General features: G+C 40.6%; 1 protein-coding gene across 7 annotated transcripts in view; it reads left to right on the plus strand.

Moving 5' to 3' along the window:
• The window catches only part of RBFOX1 (RNA binding fox-1 homolog 1), a 1,314,070-nt gene that overhangs the window by 264,115 nt on the left and 1,028,634 nt on the right, over positions 1–21,321 (plus strand). The window lies entirely within an intron of this gene.

Below are 21,321 nucleotides of genomic sequence, written 5' to 3' on the forward strand. Positions count from 1 at the left end.
GTTTTCCCCCTAGATGATTTATGCTTACCGAAGGAGGCACCGTCCGACCAGGTGCAGGCTGGACCTACTGAACTCGACTGACCTGAGGAGATGAAGGTGAAGTTTTTGTTTGAGACTCGCACCTGATGAAGGCTAGCTAACAGTGGAGGTGAGACTTCAGACATGAGATGACACCAATGAAAGAAAACAGATGAAATTTCTCTTCTCTTCCCCCCTACCCCCTTTATTATATATATATTTTCCCCCCTCTTTTTGTGAAATGAGGCTGACGAGCAAGGGCCCCCCGATAGGAATCCAACATTGAAGAATCAACTGGACCCGAAGCGGGAAGCGAAACGTGACCGTGAAATGAGTAAATCTGCCATGACAGAGATCCGAATCGCCATGCCACAGACTTGCGACCGAGCACGAAACGGAAACTGGAGCATGTACTGAAATGAGGCCAATCCTGGGGCACGCCGGGACGAATTGGATCGTAAATGTGATTGATTCGTACCGGAACGTGATAGGTGAAGTGAAATGAAACCCATGACAAAGACTGGAATCAGAAGACGAGCCCATGCACCTAACAGATGAATCCTGTCTTTGGAGCATGTACTGAAATGAGGCGTAGCAGCTGGGCACACCGGGACGAATCGGTGCATCCAATAAATGCAACAAGATTCGAATCGGAGCGTAATAAGTGACAGAAATGAAATCCCATGACAGAGACAGGAATCAACGACTGGACTGATGGTAGCAACAAAGAATCCGTCTCTGGCGCATGTACTGAAATGAGGCGTAGCAGCTGGGCACACCAGAATGAATCGGTGCATAACAATATGCGACAGGATTCGAATTGGAGTGTAATAAGTGACAGAAATGATGTCCCATGACAGAGACAGGATTCAAGGACTGATCTGTAGGTTTACAAGAGAATCCGTCTCTGGGGCATGTACCGAAATGAGGCGTAGCAGCTGGGCGCACCAGAACGAATCGGTGCATAGAGGAATGCGACAAGACTCGATTTGGAGCGTAATAAGTGACAGAAATGGTATGCCATGACAAAGACAAGAATCGGGGACCGTGCGTGATCCTGCGAGTGATTCAGTCTCTGGAGCATGTACAGAAATGAGGCCGAACCCTGGGGCACTTCAAAGCGAATCGGTGCACCGGAGGTGCGACTGGATTCGCGCCGGAGCGCGACTAGTGACAGAAATGATTTTGAGACAGTAGAAATGACTGGGACTGAAATGAATGAAACGAGATAAAAATGAGACACATAACACAATTGCATGAATGAAGAGACATATTCGAACTGGAGTAGACCAAGCGAAACGTGCGGACTGTTTGCCTCGTCGTAACAAGCAGTCGGCTGTGAGTCGAACGATTCGACCGCTACAAAATAGAAATGCTCGGGCAGTCGAACGGTTTCGACTGCCGTACCTGCGAATGAATCGCCTGACGTGGCGAAATCGAACATGTCGAATGATGATAACGACTACATCGAAAGTAGAACATAGTGACATGCGTACGAGGCCACCGAAAACATTCGATATGAAAGGACCGAGCGGCTCGTGAGTATAAGCATGATGACGGTACATCGAAAACATAATGAAAAGAGGGTGCCGAAGCCCTACCTGCGACAGCCGGCCCGAGGCGTAGCGACAAATTCGACGGGTACAACGACACTCCGACGGCGAAAACCTACGGATGCTGATGGATGAGAGACGGTTTGTCAAAAAATTGGAGACGAATAACGCGGGAGCTGACGAACAGGCTCACTGCGTCTGGTCTGGATAGTCGGCCCTTGATATCTGACGTATCAGATATCGCGCACTGGAACCGACGAGGAAGGATGGGCGAACGGCTGCTTATATACCACCGGGCTCCACCCATAATTTCAGGCCACCATACTGGCCTTTCTATATATATATATATATATATACATATATATATATATATCTATATCTATATCTATATCTATATATATATATATATCTATATATATCTATATATATATATATATATATATATATATATATATATATATATATATATATATATATATATATATACACACACACACACACACACACACACACACACACACATTTGTGATGCATCCCAATCCTGATGCTAATTATATCTGAAATTTTCTTTGTAAAACCTACCCTTCATGTGGTCCTACAAAGGATCTTCTGTTTAGTATTCTGTAGATAGAAATGCTTGACCAGTGATGAGCTTTATTCACTAGTTTGTTAACTGAAATGTGAAGTGACAGACTTACTAAAAGAACATTTCAATGCCAAAGAATTATATTATTCCTTTCTCACATATTGCTTTGTGATTGATCATTGCAGACAGAGTACTTTCAGACAGTCCAATGACTTACATTGATCCATGTCAGGGTAATTTGATCCATACACATTCCTTTATATACTGTAATGTATCTTTCTGTAGAAAAAATTACTTAAGTGCACAGTACAGTCATGTCACAATGACAGCATTATAGTGAAGCCACTCCTGTACATTTCCTTAGTATTTGTTGTCAAGGAACTAGGTTACATTAGGAAGGATTGAAAAAGCCCAATAACTATTGTATATATGCTTAAGAATTGTCCGTAAAAGAGTTAACATTTAGTTATGATAAGAATATAGAACTAAGCAGCAGCACAAAGCCTGCCCTGTGATAGGTGATGATTGTAAAATAATGAATGCAGCACGTCACAGTGGCACATACTTTAGGGGTTGGTTTACTAAAGGGAAATAAGCTGTTCACCTTTCAAAGGGAATGTTCACCACAGTCACTAAGCCACTAAGTTACTAAGCCAAGGGAAAATTACATTGAAAAGTAAAAAAAAATCCGCAATTTGAACAGTCTAGTGTATTTAGTAAATCAACCGCATAGTGTCAATGAGAGGACTGGTGCCGCCAGGTGATAAATGGGGGCAACCCAATCCTCCTTAAAGAGGACCTATACTGTGATGTCCCGGAGTTCCTCACTGGTCACTGACATCTTCAGCCTGCTGGCTTCCAGATATAAATCACTGGCCATTTCTATTGGCCAACCAGAGATGATGTCATGTCCACACAATGTCTACACTGAACTGAACGTGTGCAGCTCAGTGTACAGTGCAGACAGGCAGTTGAGTAACTTTGAGTTGAGTAATCTGAAGCTAGAAGCTGATTGGCTACCATGCAGAGTTGCCCCAGATTCTGAATGCTCCAGATTTAGTAAATCCCCCCCATAATATGTCTCTTCTGCAGTACACATCCTGCCTGTTCACAATTTTTTTTTTTAATTTAAAGTTCCACTTTAAGCTTTTTTGCAGCATACACATAGTTTGCAATATGGTAAACTATGATGGCAGATTGAGTTTATGTTGAGTTTATGTTGAGGTTCTTTGCAGCTGAAAGTAAGGCAGACTTAGTTGGGGTGAACAGAATAATGGGCTGGACCAGGAATCTCCAAACTATGGCTGTTGCAGAACTACACATCCTATGAGGCATTGAAAAACTCTGACATTCACAGACATGACTAGGCATAATGGGAATTGTAATTCCTGAACAACTGGAGAGCCATAATTCGAAGACCCCTGGGGTAGATAATACTTGTGATTTGGGTCTCTGTCCTATGGGTATTGCTTTTGCTATCTTTCATTTTGATAAATTCTCCTTATTAGCAGTAGGTGTTCCACAAATTGACCTGGAATGTAAGGTCAAGATTTCTGCCTGAGTTGTAGCCTGTTCGAGAGAATTATTGTACATACGTTTGTTTCTTAGGTGTGTAAAAATTACATATTTTATCAAAATATACTGTACAGTTCATAGTATGTTATATTCAGGCCAACTGTTTTAGACTTTATATTATTTTACAATTTATAGTGGAATTTCAGACATTTCTAGATTCCTCATATGAATTGGTGAGATACCCATTTTGGCAAGTGATTAGCAAGCTCACTGGGATTTTTATCCCAAGCAATACTGCACGGATACCTTACTCTTATTTACCAAAAGAAAATAAGATGTATACATGTTCCTGACTTCAGACTTTGCAAACGCAATTTTTCACTGATTATTACCACAGGACCAAGCAAACACAACTTTTAAAAAGTTTCATTACCAATAAAATAGTAATAATATATAAACATTAGTGGAAATGAGTTATAATTTCTGTCACATTTTTATTTCTTCAGTAATCAATATCCCCCTTTTTCAAGGTAACAAACAAGTGGAGCGCAATCTCTCTGAGACTGTCCATGGAGCATAGTTGTGTTTACTCATGCAATAATATAATGTGCATGTATGAGGAAGGGAGCATGGTTTAGATAGGATGAATACTGCCTTTTAGGCAGTACAAGCACACTTTTAGTAACTCAGATTCATAGAGTCATAACAGTGATTTGGGTTGTAAAATAATGATTGTCTCAAACCTGTTTTTGCCATTGGACATATGAAATATGTCAAACTGAAGTGGTTTTAACGACAACTGAAACTGAGCACAGGCTGTCCCTAATGTGAGTTAAAATCCTGAATTAATCGTTTTCTACATCTCTCTCAGCAGTCTGCAGCTTTCTGTTATCAGAGCTCAATAAGATACAAGTTGGTTTACAGAGCAATCTTGTTGAAATAGGAGCACAAATATTGGAATTCATGGTGTAGTAGACCTCTGTAGTTTAAAGCTTTATCTGAAAACTGAATCTGAGTTCTCTTGCAGCAGTTACAGAAAATGCTATCATTCTAAATTGCTTTAAAGTTCAAGATGTAATTGATGATTACATTTTTTTTTCCATTTAAGGAAATCTGTACTGAAAGATATAGGTAGGCTACCATTAGCAACCTCTGTCTAAAAATGCTTGTCATCTAAATGGCATGTTAACTCAGGCTTCTGTACTCTTAGTAACCCATGACACAAATACGGTAAGCAAATGAAAACAGTACATTCAATCTCTATGCTTATAGAGTTAGTGGATCAGCAAATGTTTCTATCCCAGGTTGCTAAGTCACTAATACATCTCTCGTCTACAGGGAAACAGTACCCCTCAAGAGACCGGGAGGTGGAAACACTGTATGTAGCAGAGAATGTGGGCATCTAGGACAGTATAATAAAATTTAGATTTCAACAGAGGGTGTAGATTTTTTGGAGAAAGAAGATTTCATCCACCAGTGTGTGGGTGGGGGGCTGATACTTATTATCAACCACTTGACCTCTGGAAGATTTACCCCCTTCATAACCAGGCCATTTTTTGTGATACGGCAATGTGTTACTTTAACTGACAATTGCATGGTCACGCGACACTATGCCCAAATAAAATGTAGGTCTTTTTAGTTTTGTTTTCCTATAAATAGAGCTCTCTTTTGGTGATATTTGATTATCACTGCCTTTTTTATTTTTTGCACTATAAACAAAAAAATGCCCACAATTTTCTGCTATAAAACACATCCAAACAAAATGTAAAAATCAAATTTCTTTGATATTTGATACATGTTTTTGGTAAAAAAAAAATCTCAATAATCTCACTTATAACACTCATGATCACATTCATTACATATATTGATTGGTTTACTCAAATGTTATAGCGTCTACAAACTGTGGGATATATTTATGTATTTTTTTTTTATGCTAGTGATGGCAGCAATCTGTGACTTATAGCGGTACTTACATAGTTAAATAGTAGGTGAGGCTGAAAAAAGACACAAATCCATCAAGTCCAACCTATGTGTGTGATTATATGTCAGTATTACATTGTATATCCATGTATGGTGCTTATCCAATAGTTTTTTGAAACATTTGATGCCCCCTCATTTGCCATGTAGTTGCTCACCCCATTCATTTGTTCATATCTTCTTGCAAGGTTTCTAAATCCTGCGGAGAAGGTACTGTGATATTGCGGCAGACTATCGGACACTAACTGACACTTTTGACACTTTGCGGTAACTAGTGACACTAATACAGAGATCAGTGTTAAAAATATGCTTTGTTTACATAGGCATAGCTTGGTTCTCTGTGTTTTACTAACAATCAGTGCGTGCCAGAGGACAATGAGTCCCAGGATCTGCAGATCGGCTTCTACTGTGAATTATTGCAACAGAATCGGCCTGTCACACCACCTGCATTTGGAAGTGCAGGAACACATATACAGTATATACGTGATCCTGCCGACAGTTGCCATCCTGTAGCAGTAAAAGTGCTATAGGGTGGTTCTAAAGGCAGAATTTTTTTTTTTACCTTAACCATTTGCTGACCAGCCACCATTGTTATATGCCGGAAGGTTGGCATTTTCCCGCAAATCCCTGCAGGTGTATATCGGCTCCTTTAAGGACCCGTGGCAGGCACCTGCTGTACATGGGGACCTGATGCATGTGGCCGACGGCTGTGATTTCAGATGGCCACCAGCGATCGTGGGAATGAGAGCCAGAATGGGGATGTAAACAGACAGATCCCCATTCTGACAGGGGAGTTAGAGAGAGATCTGCTGTTCCTAGTGATTTGGAGAAACGATCTTTCTCCTTCTCCAGTCAGCCCAGCCCCCATACAGTTAGAAACACTCCCAGCGAACACACTTAACCCCTTAATCACTCCCTAGTGTTAACCCCTTCCCTGCCAGTGTGATTTATACAGTAATTTGTGGCTATTTTTAGCACTGATCATTGTATAAATGTCAGTGGTCCCAAAAAAGTGTCAAAAGTGTCCGATCTGTCCGCAGCAATGTTTCGGTCCCACTATTAATCCCAGATCACAACCATTACTAGTAAAAAAAATAATAATACAAATTTCATAAATCTATCCTCTATTTTGCAGATGCTATAACTTGCACAAACCAATCAATATACGCTTATTGCGATTTACCAAAAATATGTAGAAGAATACATATTGGCCTAAACTGATGAAGATTTTATTTTTTTATTTGGGATATTTATTATAGCAAATGTAAAAAATATTGTTGTTGTTTTTTTCCAAAATTGTCGCTCCTTTTTTGTTTATAGCGCAAAAAATAAAAACAGCAGAAGTGATCAAATACTACCAAAAGAAAGCTCTATTTGTGGGAAAAAACAATGTTAATTTTGTTTGGGTACAGCATCGTACAACTGTGCAATTGTCAGTAAAAGCGATGCAGTGCTGTATCGCAAAAATGGCCTGGTCATTAGGGAGAAATCTTTGGGTCTGTAAGTGGTTAATACCTTAATGCATTCTCTGCATTGATGTAAACCTTCCACTGTCTGCTTTGTTCAATGCCATTGCACAGAGCAAGTAGGTATAAAGTTTGTTTTTTTAATTCAAAAATTCTAAAACAGTTTACAGTCATTTTAAAAGACTCCAAATGTTTATATTTTTAAAAGTGTTTTATTTGGAAACAGAGTCCTTTTAAAACTGGTGTATTAATAGACATGTATTTGCTATATTACTCAGTAGGACACAAGTAAAAAATTACCATTTCTTGCAATTAATAAAAAACCTGTCTTCATGTACAGTACATTGGTGGCAAGATGTTGCTCTATATAATATTTTTTAAACTATTAGCATACTCGTTCAACCCTTGTGCTTTCTATTTTGTTAATGTTTTATTCAAGGTATCAATAGCAACTTTTCATTTAAAAGTCTGGCATTATCCAAAAAAGATTATTTAGCTAATCCCTCACTGTAGTTTATTTACTGAAGTAGTGTAGAGTTCATTTAACAAAGTGAACATATGATTTGTTGAGTGAACCATCTGTACTTCCTTAGTAAATTAACCCCACAATGTGTCAGTTCAAATAAAACGAAATTGATGAACAAAGTCACTTACAAAATAATAAAGATAATGGAGTGTCTAGGAGCAGTACAATACCAAGGGGCCAATATGAACACAAGCTGCTTACATCTTATTATTGCAAAGGCTCAAATCATAACCTGCTTTTGTGTCTCACTTATGAGTGCAATCGTATCTGATGACACCCAATCCAGTTTTGCTCTTTTAAACATTTGTTTCTGAGGACTGATATGCAGGATCTAACACACAACATAATGAAAGGTACGATATTGACACTAGTTTAGGCACTTATTGCTAGGATATTTCACAAGAGGCATATGTGAGTTTCAGTAATGATATCACCATTGTCAATAGTTCTCTGTGGCCTCCTCTTTGGATTTTTTTTCAATGGTACTTTGAGTGCTACATGTCTACATTAAATTCTCAACTTAATTATCTGCTAAATAAATCAAGCTTTTTTTTCTTTCTTCTGATAAAAAAAATTGAAAATAAAATGTCCAATAGGATGACCTGATGGACAGTAGGGTTGGGCAAACGGTTCGAGCTGAGCAAGAGTTCGACTCCAACACCGCTTTATCGCCCGTTCGGCGAACACATGAATTGGTGGGATGTTTGGCTGCCGAGCACCCCATAATGCACTGCAGGCTTCACAATGCATTCAAAGGCCCTAATTGAGTGAAGCCTCGCATCTTGCAGTTTACAATCTCTGCCGCAAGCAGGTCAAGCATGGCAAAAACACCAGTGCTTTGGGTACGACATGCTTGCAAAGGCATTTAATTTTCCACCATTCAGCCTATTGGGAAGAGCACCTGAAAGCCACACACAAGGGACACAATTCTTCTCCTCCTCACACCTCTCCTCTATTATCATTATGCTTACTATTCACAAATATAATAAAACTTATGCTTGCTGAAGAATTGTATGACTGGGAAAAGATGTGTGATGGGGTACAATTACATAGTTACGTACCAAGTTTCCCGCATAAAATAACCCCTGGTATTATATAAATTTTGGCAACAAAAGACTCATAAGGGCTAATTTTCAGGCTAGGGCTTGTCTTGTGCTGTCTTCACTATCCATCTCTCTCCCTGCCTGTCAGGAATCCCAAGTATCCAGTAGAACTGAGTTAAAAGTGTCTGCAAAATCCTAAAATGCACTGCATTACAGCATTATACATTGTAAACTGTGCATGTCTCTGCAAGCCACCTGTGACAAACACCGCGCCTTCCTACAGTGTCGCTCGGCACTTCTGTGACCCACCTGATTGATCTTTCATGCTCTGAGCATTGCAGAGGGAGGGCCCAAGATCCCAGCTGACAGCTAGCAGAAGAGGAGGAGAGCAGTGGGAGATCAGCTGAGTGCCACTCGGCACTTCCATGGCCAGCCTGATCGGTCTTCCCAGCTCTGAGTAGTGCAGTGGGGGCTGAGATCCCCCGCTGACAGCTGGCAGAAGAGGAGGAGAGCAGCATGGAATCAGCTGAACACCAAAAAAAAGTTATTCACCACAAACAGACCACAGAAACATACACAGTCTAGACCACACAACACTGTAATACAGTGCATTTTTCAAAACCCTTTCAAACTAGGGCTTATTTTTGGGGTAAGGCTTATATTGCAGCCTTACCATAAAATCACAGCAGGGTTTATTTTCGGGGTATGTCTTATTTTCTGGGAAACGCGGTAGTTGGTAAGGCTTAAAAAATACACCAATATGTCCAGTTCAACCTGTGGTGTGTGAGTGTGCTTGGTTTTATGTCAATAGTACATTGTATATCCCTGTATGTTGCAATCATTAGGTGTCAATCTAATAGTTTTGTCAAACTATTGACGCTCTGGTATTGCTTGATACCACTGCTTGTGGAAGAGAATCACTCAGTCTTACAGCTCTGACAGCAAAGAACCCTCTATGCAGTTTAAAACTATTGGAAACTTCTCTTCCAATGTCAGTGAACGGCTGCATGTCTTTTTAAATTCCCTTTCACTGAAAAGTTTTTGTCCCATCTCAAGCGTCTCCTCTCCAGAGAGAATACGTTCAATGCTTGTAGTCTTTCCCCATAGCTGAGATCCTCTAGTCCCCTTATTAGCTTTGTTGCCCTTCTCTCACCTCTCTCCCATTCCAGCACATCCTTCTTGAGGACTGGTGGCCAGAATTGGATGACATACTCAAGATGCAGCCAGACCACAGTCTTGTAGAGTGGGAGAATTGTTGTTTTATCTCTGGCGTGAATCCCTTAATAGTGATGGAATGCATATACATACCTAATAACTAAAAGTTAGTTTTTTTTTGTTGGATGGGCCATAGTTTGTATGCCTTTCTGCCAAACAGCTTGTGCACAAACTTTGATGCCATGAAAATCTAGTACAGAAAAACAAAATAACCTTACAGGATAAGCAGTAAAACTAATGAAGACAAATATGTAAGTGTATCCCTACATTTTCTCTTTATCATAATCTATATACTTAAAGTGGATGTAAACCCAAAAATGTTTAAGATTTCCTATCATTTGAGCCCAGTCTTGCCACAAAGAGTTAATCCAGCTCTGAGCAATCCTCTTTTATTGTTCAGTGAGATAAATCTTGACAAACACAGAAAAACTTTGTCAAACCCTCCCCCTTGCTGTGATTGCCAGGTGATTTACATATCTTATGCACTAGCCTAAGAGACATGCATTATTTTTTTTAATTCCCTCCCACTCCTTTCTTCAGCAGCTCTGCTGGATTAGCTGTTCCCCACCTCAGCATGATTGGGCATGCTGAAGTCATGTGGGGACTTTTCTGGGTTTTGACTGGATGTTAGTGATCATAGCAGAAGTTACATGTAAGAAATACACAGGAGAAAATGCATGTTTATAAGGGGAGTGTAGAGGTGGGCGGGAGTCTACTGACATCATGACTCCACCCACTGAGCCCTGGAAAACAGACCCACCCACAGAATCTGCAGTTTTTCAGGTCTCATAGCAGACAGAGGGGAGACATTTAACAGATAAGTATACATGCAGGAGGCATGTATATCCTTCTAGATAACCAATATTGCAATAGTTTAGAAAGGATGAGAGTGGGTTTACATCCAGGTTAATAATTCTACAGAGACATTTACATACCAACACACTCATGAAAATGCACATGCAATTGTACATGCCCTACTAATATGACCAGATTGACACCTTGGGCATCTGTGGTCTGAAGGTAACTACTGTTATACTATTATATAGTATTCCTTGATATATATAACACTTATAGTGGACAGTGATTACTTGATAGTATAAAACTGCTTACAACAAAGAAAAAGCAGTTCCATCTTCCTTCACATCTACAAGTGAGGGTCTTGAACATAATGAAGAGGTTAATAACATAAATAAGATGGTTAGTAGTGCCAGTCTGTGACTGCAGTGCAGTAACATCATTTTGGTTTCTGTGTTATTCTTAATCTGCAGAGCAGCACCTGTAGCAGATTTTTCAACAATATGCTCTCCCCTCTCCTGTGATTTCTGATTGGCTGATAAAGGTAGATTTTACATAATTAACTTCAGTCACCATTAATTGAGGATTCTATGTCTTGAGATTATTATGATATAAAGAAAGAAAGCAAAGCTGTCTTGAAGAAACACATGCATGCTGAAAATAAAATAATCCTATCTCACACAAGGCAAATATCAACATATGTTTAATATCCGATGGTTGCATATTGCACATGATAATCCTTGCATTAATTTTTAAAAATATTCTGAATCATAAAAATGCAAACCAATGCACACGATTATAGATATATAAAAAATATATACACTCAAAGAAATCATTACCACCTCTCTGCTTGGTAACACAAATGTTTCCCTTCCTTGAAACCTTGTTGTAATTAATGGTAAAAGTGCCATGAAGTTATTTACATCACTTAGTGGACCCAGTTACACCCTAACATTTGTGGCACCCACGTTGTTACTATAGGTTGACTAATGGACTGTAACTAAAAAAATGAAGAGAGCAATTATTCTAGGGCAACTATTCATAGTTACGATATGATCTTGTGTTTGTTTGCACTAAAATAAATTTTAATGTATTTGTCCTGATACATTTCTGTGCAAATATCACGTGCCATAAAAAAATGGGGAAAAAGGATGGGGGGGGGGGGTAATTTGTAGAAAAAAATTTAGACTTTAAAGTTGTAGTCCTGAGTGAAAAATGAAAATATTGCCCTGGTAGACAAGTGGTTAATTAGGATAATAACATGATCAGTAGTCTGTAATGTTAGGCTACATGCACATTGGGCTTAAAAAATACCAGTTCCCTTGGCAAAAAAAACGCTTATGTAGAGCATTTTTGTACACAGGTAAGGAGAGTTTAGCATTTTTTTCTGCCAGAAAGCTCCATTTAAAAATTGCAAACCAAAAGGGCTTGCTTTCTGGCCTCTAAATGCTGAGCTCAAAAGATGCCTCTAATTGTCCTTAGGTGCACAGACATATAGGATAGCATTGAGCTTCTTCTACAGGCAAAACACAAAAAACGTCTCCACCGCTAACTCGCTTATCCATGTCTTTATAGACTTTGCTTTGTGCCTTTGTCCAAATCATTTGGTAAAGGGGGAGTATGGTGTGGGGTTGTTTTTCAGGGGTTGGGCATGGTCCCTTAGTTCCAGTGAAGGGAATTCTTGAGGCGTCAGCATACCAAGACATTTTGGACAATTTCATGCTTCCAACATTGTGGGAACAGTTTGGGGATGGCCCCTTCCTGTTCCAACATGACTGTGCACCAGTGTACAAAGCAAGGTCCATAAAGACATGGATGAGCAAGTTTGGGGTGGAGGAAATTGACTGGCCTGCTCAGAGCCCTGACCTCAACCCAATAGAACACCTTTGGGATGAATTCGAGCCTCTAATTGTCCTAAGGTGCATGGACACATAGGATAACATTGAGCTGCTTCTACAGACAAAACAAAAAAAAACTCCTGTAGAAGTACCCATGTTAAGCCAGTGTGCATAGAGCCTTAATATGATGTATTTATAAAAACAAAACAAAAAAACAGGGATGTGTGTTAAACATGCTCTACCGTAATGTACAGTGTGGAACAGTGAGTTTATGGATAGTGTTTTTTTGAGCAGGTGACAATGTTGCCCCTAATAATATAGTTAAAAATCAGGGTTGAAATACAAAATTTAAAAGTTTGTGGTTTATTAATTTCATAGAATATTGCTGGATAAATGACTAAAAATTATGTTTGAATACATATATTTTGGCATCATTTGAATGCTTCCCATGTAGCAATCTTCTCTCTTACATCAATGTACTTTTCACTAGGCTAAGTGCCAACTACTGAAAAATTTACCTATAGCAATTTTACCTGCCTTACCTAAATAAACGGACTCTTTTTTGTTAAAAACCTATTTTAAATGAAAAACAAAATTTAATTTATCAGCATAGCGTAACTTTCATTTTGCAGAGCTGTGCAATTATCCAGTTGCTGTGTTTTACTTAGCATTTTTAATTTTATCTTAGACTTCAGCCCAAGGCCTGTTAGATCATTTTACAGTTATGACAAAGCCTAGAACTACTACAGTAAATAACAATTGTAAAATATTTCCTCCCCCATTCCCTTGTGAATGCAATCCCTTCTCTTGGTTTACCAAAATAATTGCCCACAGCGTCCTGTATATAAATTTGATGTCAGATATTTAATATGCAACAATAGTGTGCACATTTTGCTTCTTAAAATGACTTGTCAAAAGGACCTGACTGAAAGATATTGAACATCCCATACTCTTTGTTATTAGAACAGCTTCGGGGGCATACATAGGGATTGAAATCAATAAGTACACCGTGTGTGATGAACTACTGCAAAACCATGAATTCCTGGTGGATCATCTTTTAACCTATTCAATTCTGCAGATTTCTTTTAATAGAGGACGGTGTCTTAAAATGACTTGTCAAAAAAGTACAGCTGATTGAAAGCTATTAAACCACGTAGTCTCATTTTTATTAGATATGCTTTTTTGGATATATATTGTGAGTTAAATCAATAAATACCTAACCTAAGATGAATTACTTACAACCCTACAGTCTATAAGGTTGCATCTTTGAAACCTGAAAATATATAGTACAAATTAAACAAAACATATGTTTGTTTTTCCAGTAAGGGATTCTGTAGTAATTAACTAGTTGCTGACCGCCGGCCGTCAAATGACGGCCAGGCGGCGCACCTATTGTGGCGACGGCCTCCCATTTAAACAGGGAATGCGCGCGATCGAGCGCGCACATCCCTGTTTCTTCGGTGGCGGCGTGTCACGGAGACACCGCTCGCCACCGAAGGGGGTGAACAGCCATTCGTTATGGCTGTTTACCACGTGATCGGCCGTGATGAAGTCACGGCCGATCACAGATGGTCACACCCCGAACGTGCACGGCACATGCGCGCGATCGCGAGCGCGCTGCGAGTGCACGTCGGTGGCGGCGTGTTCCCCGGGAACACTGCTCGTCACCGACGCTGGTAAACAGCCATTGGCCGGCTGTTTACCCACGTGATCGGCTGTGATCCTTTCACAGCCGATCACAAAAATGTAAACAAACTGCGGTAACGGGATGGTACCGGGTTCTCCTCCTCACACACCGATCGTGTGTGAGGAGGAGATTGCGGTAACATCTCGTTACCGCATACAGTGTACACCAATCATACTGATTGCCCCCCCCAATAAAGAGGACCTGTCACCACCCCTCATAGTACCTGTCAATCACAGTCCATCAGAGTACCTGTCACAGTCCATCAGAGTATTTGAGTACCTGTCACAGCACATCAGAGTACCCGAGTACCTGTCACAGCCCATCAGAGTACCTGTCAGCCCATCAGAGTACCCGAGTACCTGTCACAGTTCATCTGAGTACCCGAGTACCTGTCACAGCCCATCAGAGTACCCGAGTACCTGTCACAGCCCATCAGAGTACCCGAGTATCTGTCACGGCACATCAGAGTATCCGAGTACCTGTCACGGCCCATCAGGGTACCGGAGTACCTGTCACGGCCCATCAGGGTACCGGAGTACCTGTCACGGCCCATCAGGGTAGCCGAGTACCTGTCACGGCCCATCAGGGTACCCAAGTACCTGTCACAGTCCATTAGAGTACCGAGTAACTGTCACAGTCCATCAGGGTACCCGAGTACCTGTCACAGTCCATCAGGGTACCCGAGTACCTGTCACAGTCCATTAGAGTACCGAGTACCTGTCACAGTCCATTAGAGTACCCGAGTACCTGTCACAGTCCATTAGAGTACCGAGTACCTGTCACAGTCCATTAGAGTACCGAGTACCTGTCACAGTCCATCAGGGTACCCGAGTACCTGTCACAGCCCATCTGAGTACCCGAGTACCTGTTCCAGTCCATCTGTGTACCAGAGTACCTGTCACAGTCCATCTGAGTACCCGAGTACCTGTCACAGTCCATATGAGTACCTGTCACCGCCCTTCAGAGTACCCAAATACCAGTCACCAAATCATCAGAGTACCTGTCACCAGGCCATCAGAGTACCCGAGTACCTGTCACCAGGCCATCAGAGTACCCGAGTACCTGTCACCAGGCCATCAGAGTACCCGAGTATCTGTCACCAGGCCATCAGAGTACCCGAGTACCTGCCACCAGGCCATCAGAGTACCCGAGTACCTGCCACCAGGCCATCAGAGTACCCGAGTACCTGCCACCAGACCATCAGAGTACCCGAGTACCTGTCACCAGACCATCAGAGTACCCGAGTACCTGTCACCAGACCATCAGAGTACCCGAGTACCTGTCACCAGACCATCAGAGTACCCGAGTACCTGTCACCAGACCATCAGAGTACCCGAGTACCTGTCACCAGACCATCAGAGTACCCGAGTACCTATCACCAGGCCATCAGAGTACCCGAGTACCTATTTGCAGCCCATGTCTCATAGAATATACGTTGGGGTGTTTGCTTTCCAAAATGGGGTCATTTTGTGGGTAATTTCACTGTCCTGGTGGTCCAGGACCTTCAAAAGTGTGATGGGTAGGAATGAAATGAGATGTGTCATTTATGCTCCTAGAACGCCTGAATGTACTACTTCAATGTTCGGCCTCTCTATGTGGCCAGGCTGTGTAAAAGTCCTACACATGTGGTATCGCCATACTCGGGAGGAGTAGCAGAATGTATTTTGGGGTGTAATTTTTGCTATATACATGCTATGTGTTAGAAATATCTTATAAATTGACAATTTTGTGTAAAAAAAAAATGCGTTTAAATTTTTTTCCACATATTCCAAAAACTTCTGCAAAAAAATGAACTGTTCAAAAGACTCATTATGCCTCACAGATTATACGTTGGGGTGTTTGCTTTACAAAATGGGGTAATTTTATGGGAAATTCCATTGTCCTGGTACTCCAGGGCCTTCAAAAGTGTAATAGGTGGTTGAGAAATGAGATGCGTACTTTTTGCTTGTAGAACGTCTGAAGGTACTACATCAATGTTAGTGCTCTGTATGTGGCCAGGCTGTGTAAAAGTCCTACACATGTGGTATCGCCGTACTCGAGAAGAGTAGCAGAATGTATTTTGGGGTGTAATTTGTTGTATACATATGCTGTGTGTGAGAAATAACCTGATAATATGACAATTTAGTAAAAAAAAAAAAAAAAAAAAAAAAAAAAAAATCTTCATTTTGCAAAGAATTGTGGAAAAAAATGACAACTTAAAAAAACTCACCATGCTACTTACTTAATACCTTGGGATGTCTACTTTGTAAAAAGGGGTCATTTGGGGGGTATTTGTACTTTCCTGACTTGTTAGTGTCTCAAGAAATGAGGTACACCTGATGTACTGAAGGCCTGATCAGAAGTGATCAATTTTCAGTGATTGGCACCATAGTTTGTAGACTCTATAACTTTCACAAAGACCAAATAATATATACTAATGTGGGTTATTTTTACCAAAGATATGTATCAGTATAAATTTTGGCCAAAATTTATGAAGAAAAATTACTAATTAGCAAAAATTTATGACAGAAACGAAGAAAAAGGCATTTTTTTCACAAAATTTACGTTTTATTTTATTTATAGCACAAAAAATAAAAAACCCACTAGTGATTAAATACCACTAAAAGAAAGCTCTATTTGTGTGGAAAAAAGGACGCAAGTTTCATATGGATACAGTGTAGGATGACTGAGTAATTGTCATTCAAACTGTGGGAGCGCTGAAAGCTGAAAATTGGTCTGGTCAGGAAGGGGGTGTAAGTGCACTGTATTGAGGTGGTTAAAGATATACTGTATAGAACCTATTTACTTTTTCCATATACACATTCTCTTTTTCCATACACTCACTCCTCTTTATGCATGTAAGATACTTCTAGCGTACAGCAGACTTTTACATCCTCAAGTCCAAGAATCCGTAGTGTCTACATCTCTGCATGTCCATACCCAAACATAATTTAGTCTTACAAAGGGTATTTTTTACAACTTTTTTCTTACACTTTCTGGTATTCAGTAGGCACCAGTGACATGGCCAGGGCCTCAAATTGTCCCCTGGGAAAGCTACACCACCAGAGTCTTCCAGAAAGAGCCTACCTGAGCTAATTCATATGCTATGTAAGATCTGGTGCAATTTGTTATTATTCAGTAACCAGATGTTGTATGGCACATGCGCAAGATTAGGCTCACGTACCATATGAGATTTTGCCATGGTTTGTAAAAACCAAGTCAAATCCTATATGGCACATGCAGAAGTTTGGTTGAGAGATCATCAGGGACAAGCACAGAATAAGGATGTAGCAGCTGGCTGGCAATGATAAGGAGACTGCAGAAAAAAAATTAAGAAGCCTAAAAAATAAAGAATATGTACCTATTTACCTACATTTATTGTTTTTTCAATTACGATTGCATTGCTGCTGTCAGTTTTATTAAGGGGAAGAGGGGCATCTTAAAGAAATGGTAGCCATATTAATGCACTTGTAATAACACAGCTGAAACTGTATGTGATGCTTTTTTGCGCTAACAGCTACATTTTTAGGACAGGCTTTCAAGGGGTCTACCACCCTCTTCTTCCCTCACTAACTATTAAACAGGTCAATAATAGATTAGCCCATTCCCTTGTGGTTATTCTCCTTATACATTAATAAAAGCCTTAAGCTCAATGATGTCATTCCAGTAGACATCAGCTGATATATAATGTATAAGCTTCTATGATACTGATGTGATTCTAATTTGTTTTGTTGAAGTGGCATTTCAAAGTTATGTTGCAATAGTAGAAAATGACTTAATATAAATCTATAATCTTTTAAAAAATGTTCTTACCGTATACAGAAAATGTGTTTGTCTATACGTTCATATTAGTATGTATTAAAACTTTGTTCTGTTCACAATTTGTAAATATACATCTTGTACATAGCCATGTTTTTTTCAGTACATATGCAGGCTGCACATGTAAAATTTTGTGGATCAGGAAAGGTTAAGGCATTGAAGATGACCCCCTTGGATATGAGAGAGGAAAATGCACAAATATAAGGTAGATTTATGAGTAGGGATACCACTAATGACTTGTGAAGATACAGCCCTGGGGGCTGTAATCCCTAACCTTCCTTTACTATTTTATGAGTCATTTACCTGTACCAAGCATGCAGTTTGAGAACTCTGGTTTTACAATCTATATCTTTTTTCCATATCAGAAACTCATAAAAATAGTTATGTAATGTTAAAATGGAAATAGCAGCCCCATAGTTTGCACCATTAAACCAAGTCAGAATTGTTATTTATTAAGTTCTGTTACTCTTGTGGATGAGCAGTGAACAGGCCTTCAAATGGAATACATGCAGTATCAATGCACTTTTTTGCATTGATACATATCCTTCATACCAGTGCCCAGCTACCCATGCCCATTTTTCCTGAAAATTGCCATTGAAAAGACTAGAAAAATTAACAAGATTTGAATACCATCGACTACAATAGCATTCTATTTTAGTTTTTTTTCCTGGGCTAACCAAACCTCCGGTACACCAAACTTTGCCCATTTATCTCACTACTAATAACTGCATTACTACTACAGCTAAGCAGGGAGTATGTGGTTCTTTTAGTTTAGCCAAAGGAATCTGATCAGGCACGTGTGTAATTCACAGAAGCCCTTCATGCAGCTGAATTAATTCTCAATAGACAGGCAGAACTAAACAATAACATATCTCCTTCATTTGCACAAGAACTGCCAAAATCAACAATGACAGCAAAAAAAAGCATTATTAGTACTGGTCATTGCAAAATGATGTTCTAATCATACCCAGATAGCTCTTTGGTCTCAAATAGATTGATACATCTCTATTTACTACTAGATGTTCAAGCTATACCAGTGACTTGAGCTGGCCCACTTTGCCACCCAGGTGCTTGCTTGCTGTTTCTATTATTACAAAAATAAATGGATTACCTTTTATTATCAGTTTTTATGCTCATTCTACCCTGAAGCTACAGCCCCTCAGAAATTAAAAGCCTCTTTTTATTTTCATGTGGTCACCATTCAATGTGTGTGTTAAGATTTTTTTTAAAAAGTGGTGAAATTAAAAAGTAATCCTTCTACTGGGAACACACATTCCTCATGAATATTTACCCTGCAAACTACATTGTGATGAATCTAGTAAATCTCTGTGAGTAAATTTTAAAGCTGAACTCTGGGATAGTAAAAAAAACTCTCCAGTATTTCTTTTTCTACAGTACAGCAAAAAAAACTGGCCATTCTGGCTTTGCCCTTAGTCGCCAGTTATACCCATCAAGTGCATAACTTTATATTAATCAATATTGAGCCTAATTTGCCATGCAATTGTAAAATAAAACAGTGGAACCAGCTAACCTGGATATAAAGTATATAAGTATTAAAGACAATTTCAGATGAGTGCAAATTTCTGCTTGTAGGCTAAAGTACTTATGTGGTCATCACATTACTTTGTGAATGCAGATATTGGTATATTTCATACTAATAAGGGTCAAAGATCCCACCAAAGTGCAGCATATGTAAGAAGGCCAGTGTGGTGGCCTGAATTTATGGGAGGAGCCCGGAGGGTATTTAACCAGCCCGCTCGCCTGTGGTCTTTGTCGGTTTCCGGTGCGCGGCACTACGTCACTAGGCCGACGGCTCGTGTTTCGTTTTCATCCGGACAAAACGTCTCTCTCGTGGTTTTCTTTCCCGTTCGTTTGTACAACGTCGCCGGCTCTGTACAACGTCGCCAGCTCGACTGCCGCAGGTAAGGGTCTCGATTGACCTTCCTGTACTATTCTTAGTGTCGTTAAAACCTGAAATATCGAATCGTTCGTTATGATACCGGTTGTTATCACTCAATACGCTCCAATTTCGCAGCGCCCTTCATTTCACGGGCGTCATTTCGGTAGATATTGCTGGTAGGAAAAACTGCACTGTTTTAGTACTTGTTATATAGTCTCGTTACTGTGTTCCACAGTCAAAATCGTTGCCAGTCGTGTCTCACGGCACAACGACTCCTACCTCTGCCATAGCTGGCTCACGTAGGTCATTTCATCATTTCACTCATTTCTGTTACGCACGGCGCTCCGGTTCGAATCCAGTCGCATCCGCTAAATGCGCCGATTCATTCCGGTATGCCCCTAACTGCTTGGCCGCATTTCAGTACATGCTCCAGAGCTCGTTCGTGGCTAATCGATCGGGTCTCTGTCATGGGAATTCATTTCACTGTCACCTAGTACGTTCAAATCGAAACCAGTCGCAGTTCTCGAACGCACAGGTTCGATCGACGTGTCCCAGTTACGTTGGCCTCATTTCGGTACATGCTCCAGAGCTCGCTCGTGGCTAATCGATCGGGTCTCTGTCATGGGAATCATTTCACTGTCACCTAGTACGTTTGAGTCGAAACCAGTCACATTTTTTCAAGAAAACGCACAGGTTCGATCGACGTGTCCCCAGTTACGTTGGCCTCATTTCGGTACATGCTCCAGAGCTCGCTCGTGGCTAATCGATCGGGTCTCTGTCATGGGAATCATTTCACTGTCACCTAGTACGTTCGAGTCGAAACCAGTCACATTTCTCAAGAAAACGCACAGGTTCGATCGACGTGTCCCAGTTGTGTCGGCCTCATTTCAGTACATGCTCCAGAGCCCGCTCGTTGCTAAGCGATCGGGTCTCTGTCATGGGATCATTTCACTGTCACGTATCACGTTCCGATACGAATCTAGTCGCGTCTACGACGCACCAATTCGTGCCGGCGTGCCCCAGGTATTTCGGCCTCATTTCAGTACATGCTCCGGAGCCCCGTTCGTTGTCAGTCGCAATCGCGGCACGACCGATTCGGGCCTCTGTCATGGCAAACTTTTGTCACTCATTTCACTGTCACTTACCGCGCTCCGATTCGAATCTAGTCGCATCCGTGATGCACCGATTCGTTTCGGTGTGCCCCAGTTGGTTACGGCCTCATTTCAGTACATGCTCCAGAGTCAGGATTCATTATTGGTTGCAGGTTTCGGTTCTCTGATTCATGACTCTGTCATGGGAAATCAATTTCACTGTCACGTAGGACGTCCGATACGAATCCAGTCGCATCTACGATGCACCGATTCGTCCCGGCGCGCCCAGGTATTTCAGCCACATTCCAGTACT

This window comes from Lithobates pipiens, unplaced genomic scaffold (assembly GCF_037356315.1).
Source record: "Lithobates pipiens isolate NorthernLeopardFrog02 unplaced genomic scaffold, aLitPip1_a1.2 Scaffold_22, whole genome shotgun sequence".
In the NCBI taxonomy this organism is placed as follows: Eukaryota; Metazoa; Chordata; class Amphibia; order Anura; family Ranidae; genus Lithobates; species Lithobates pipiens.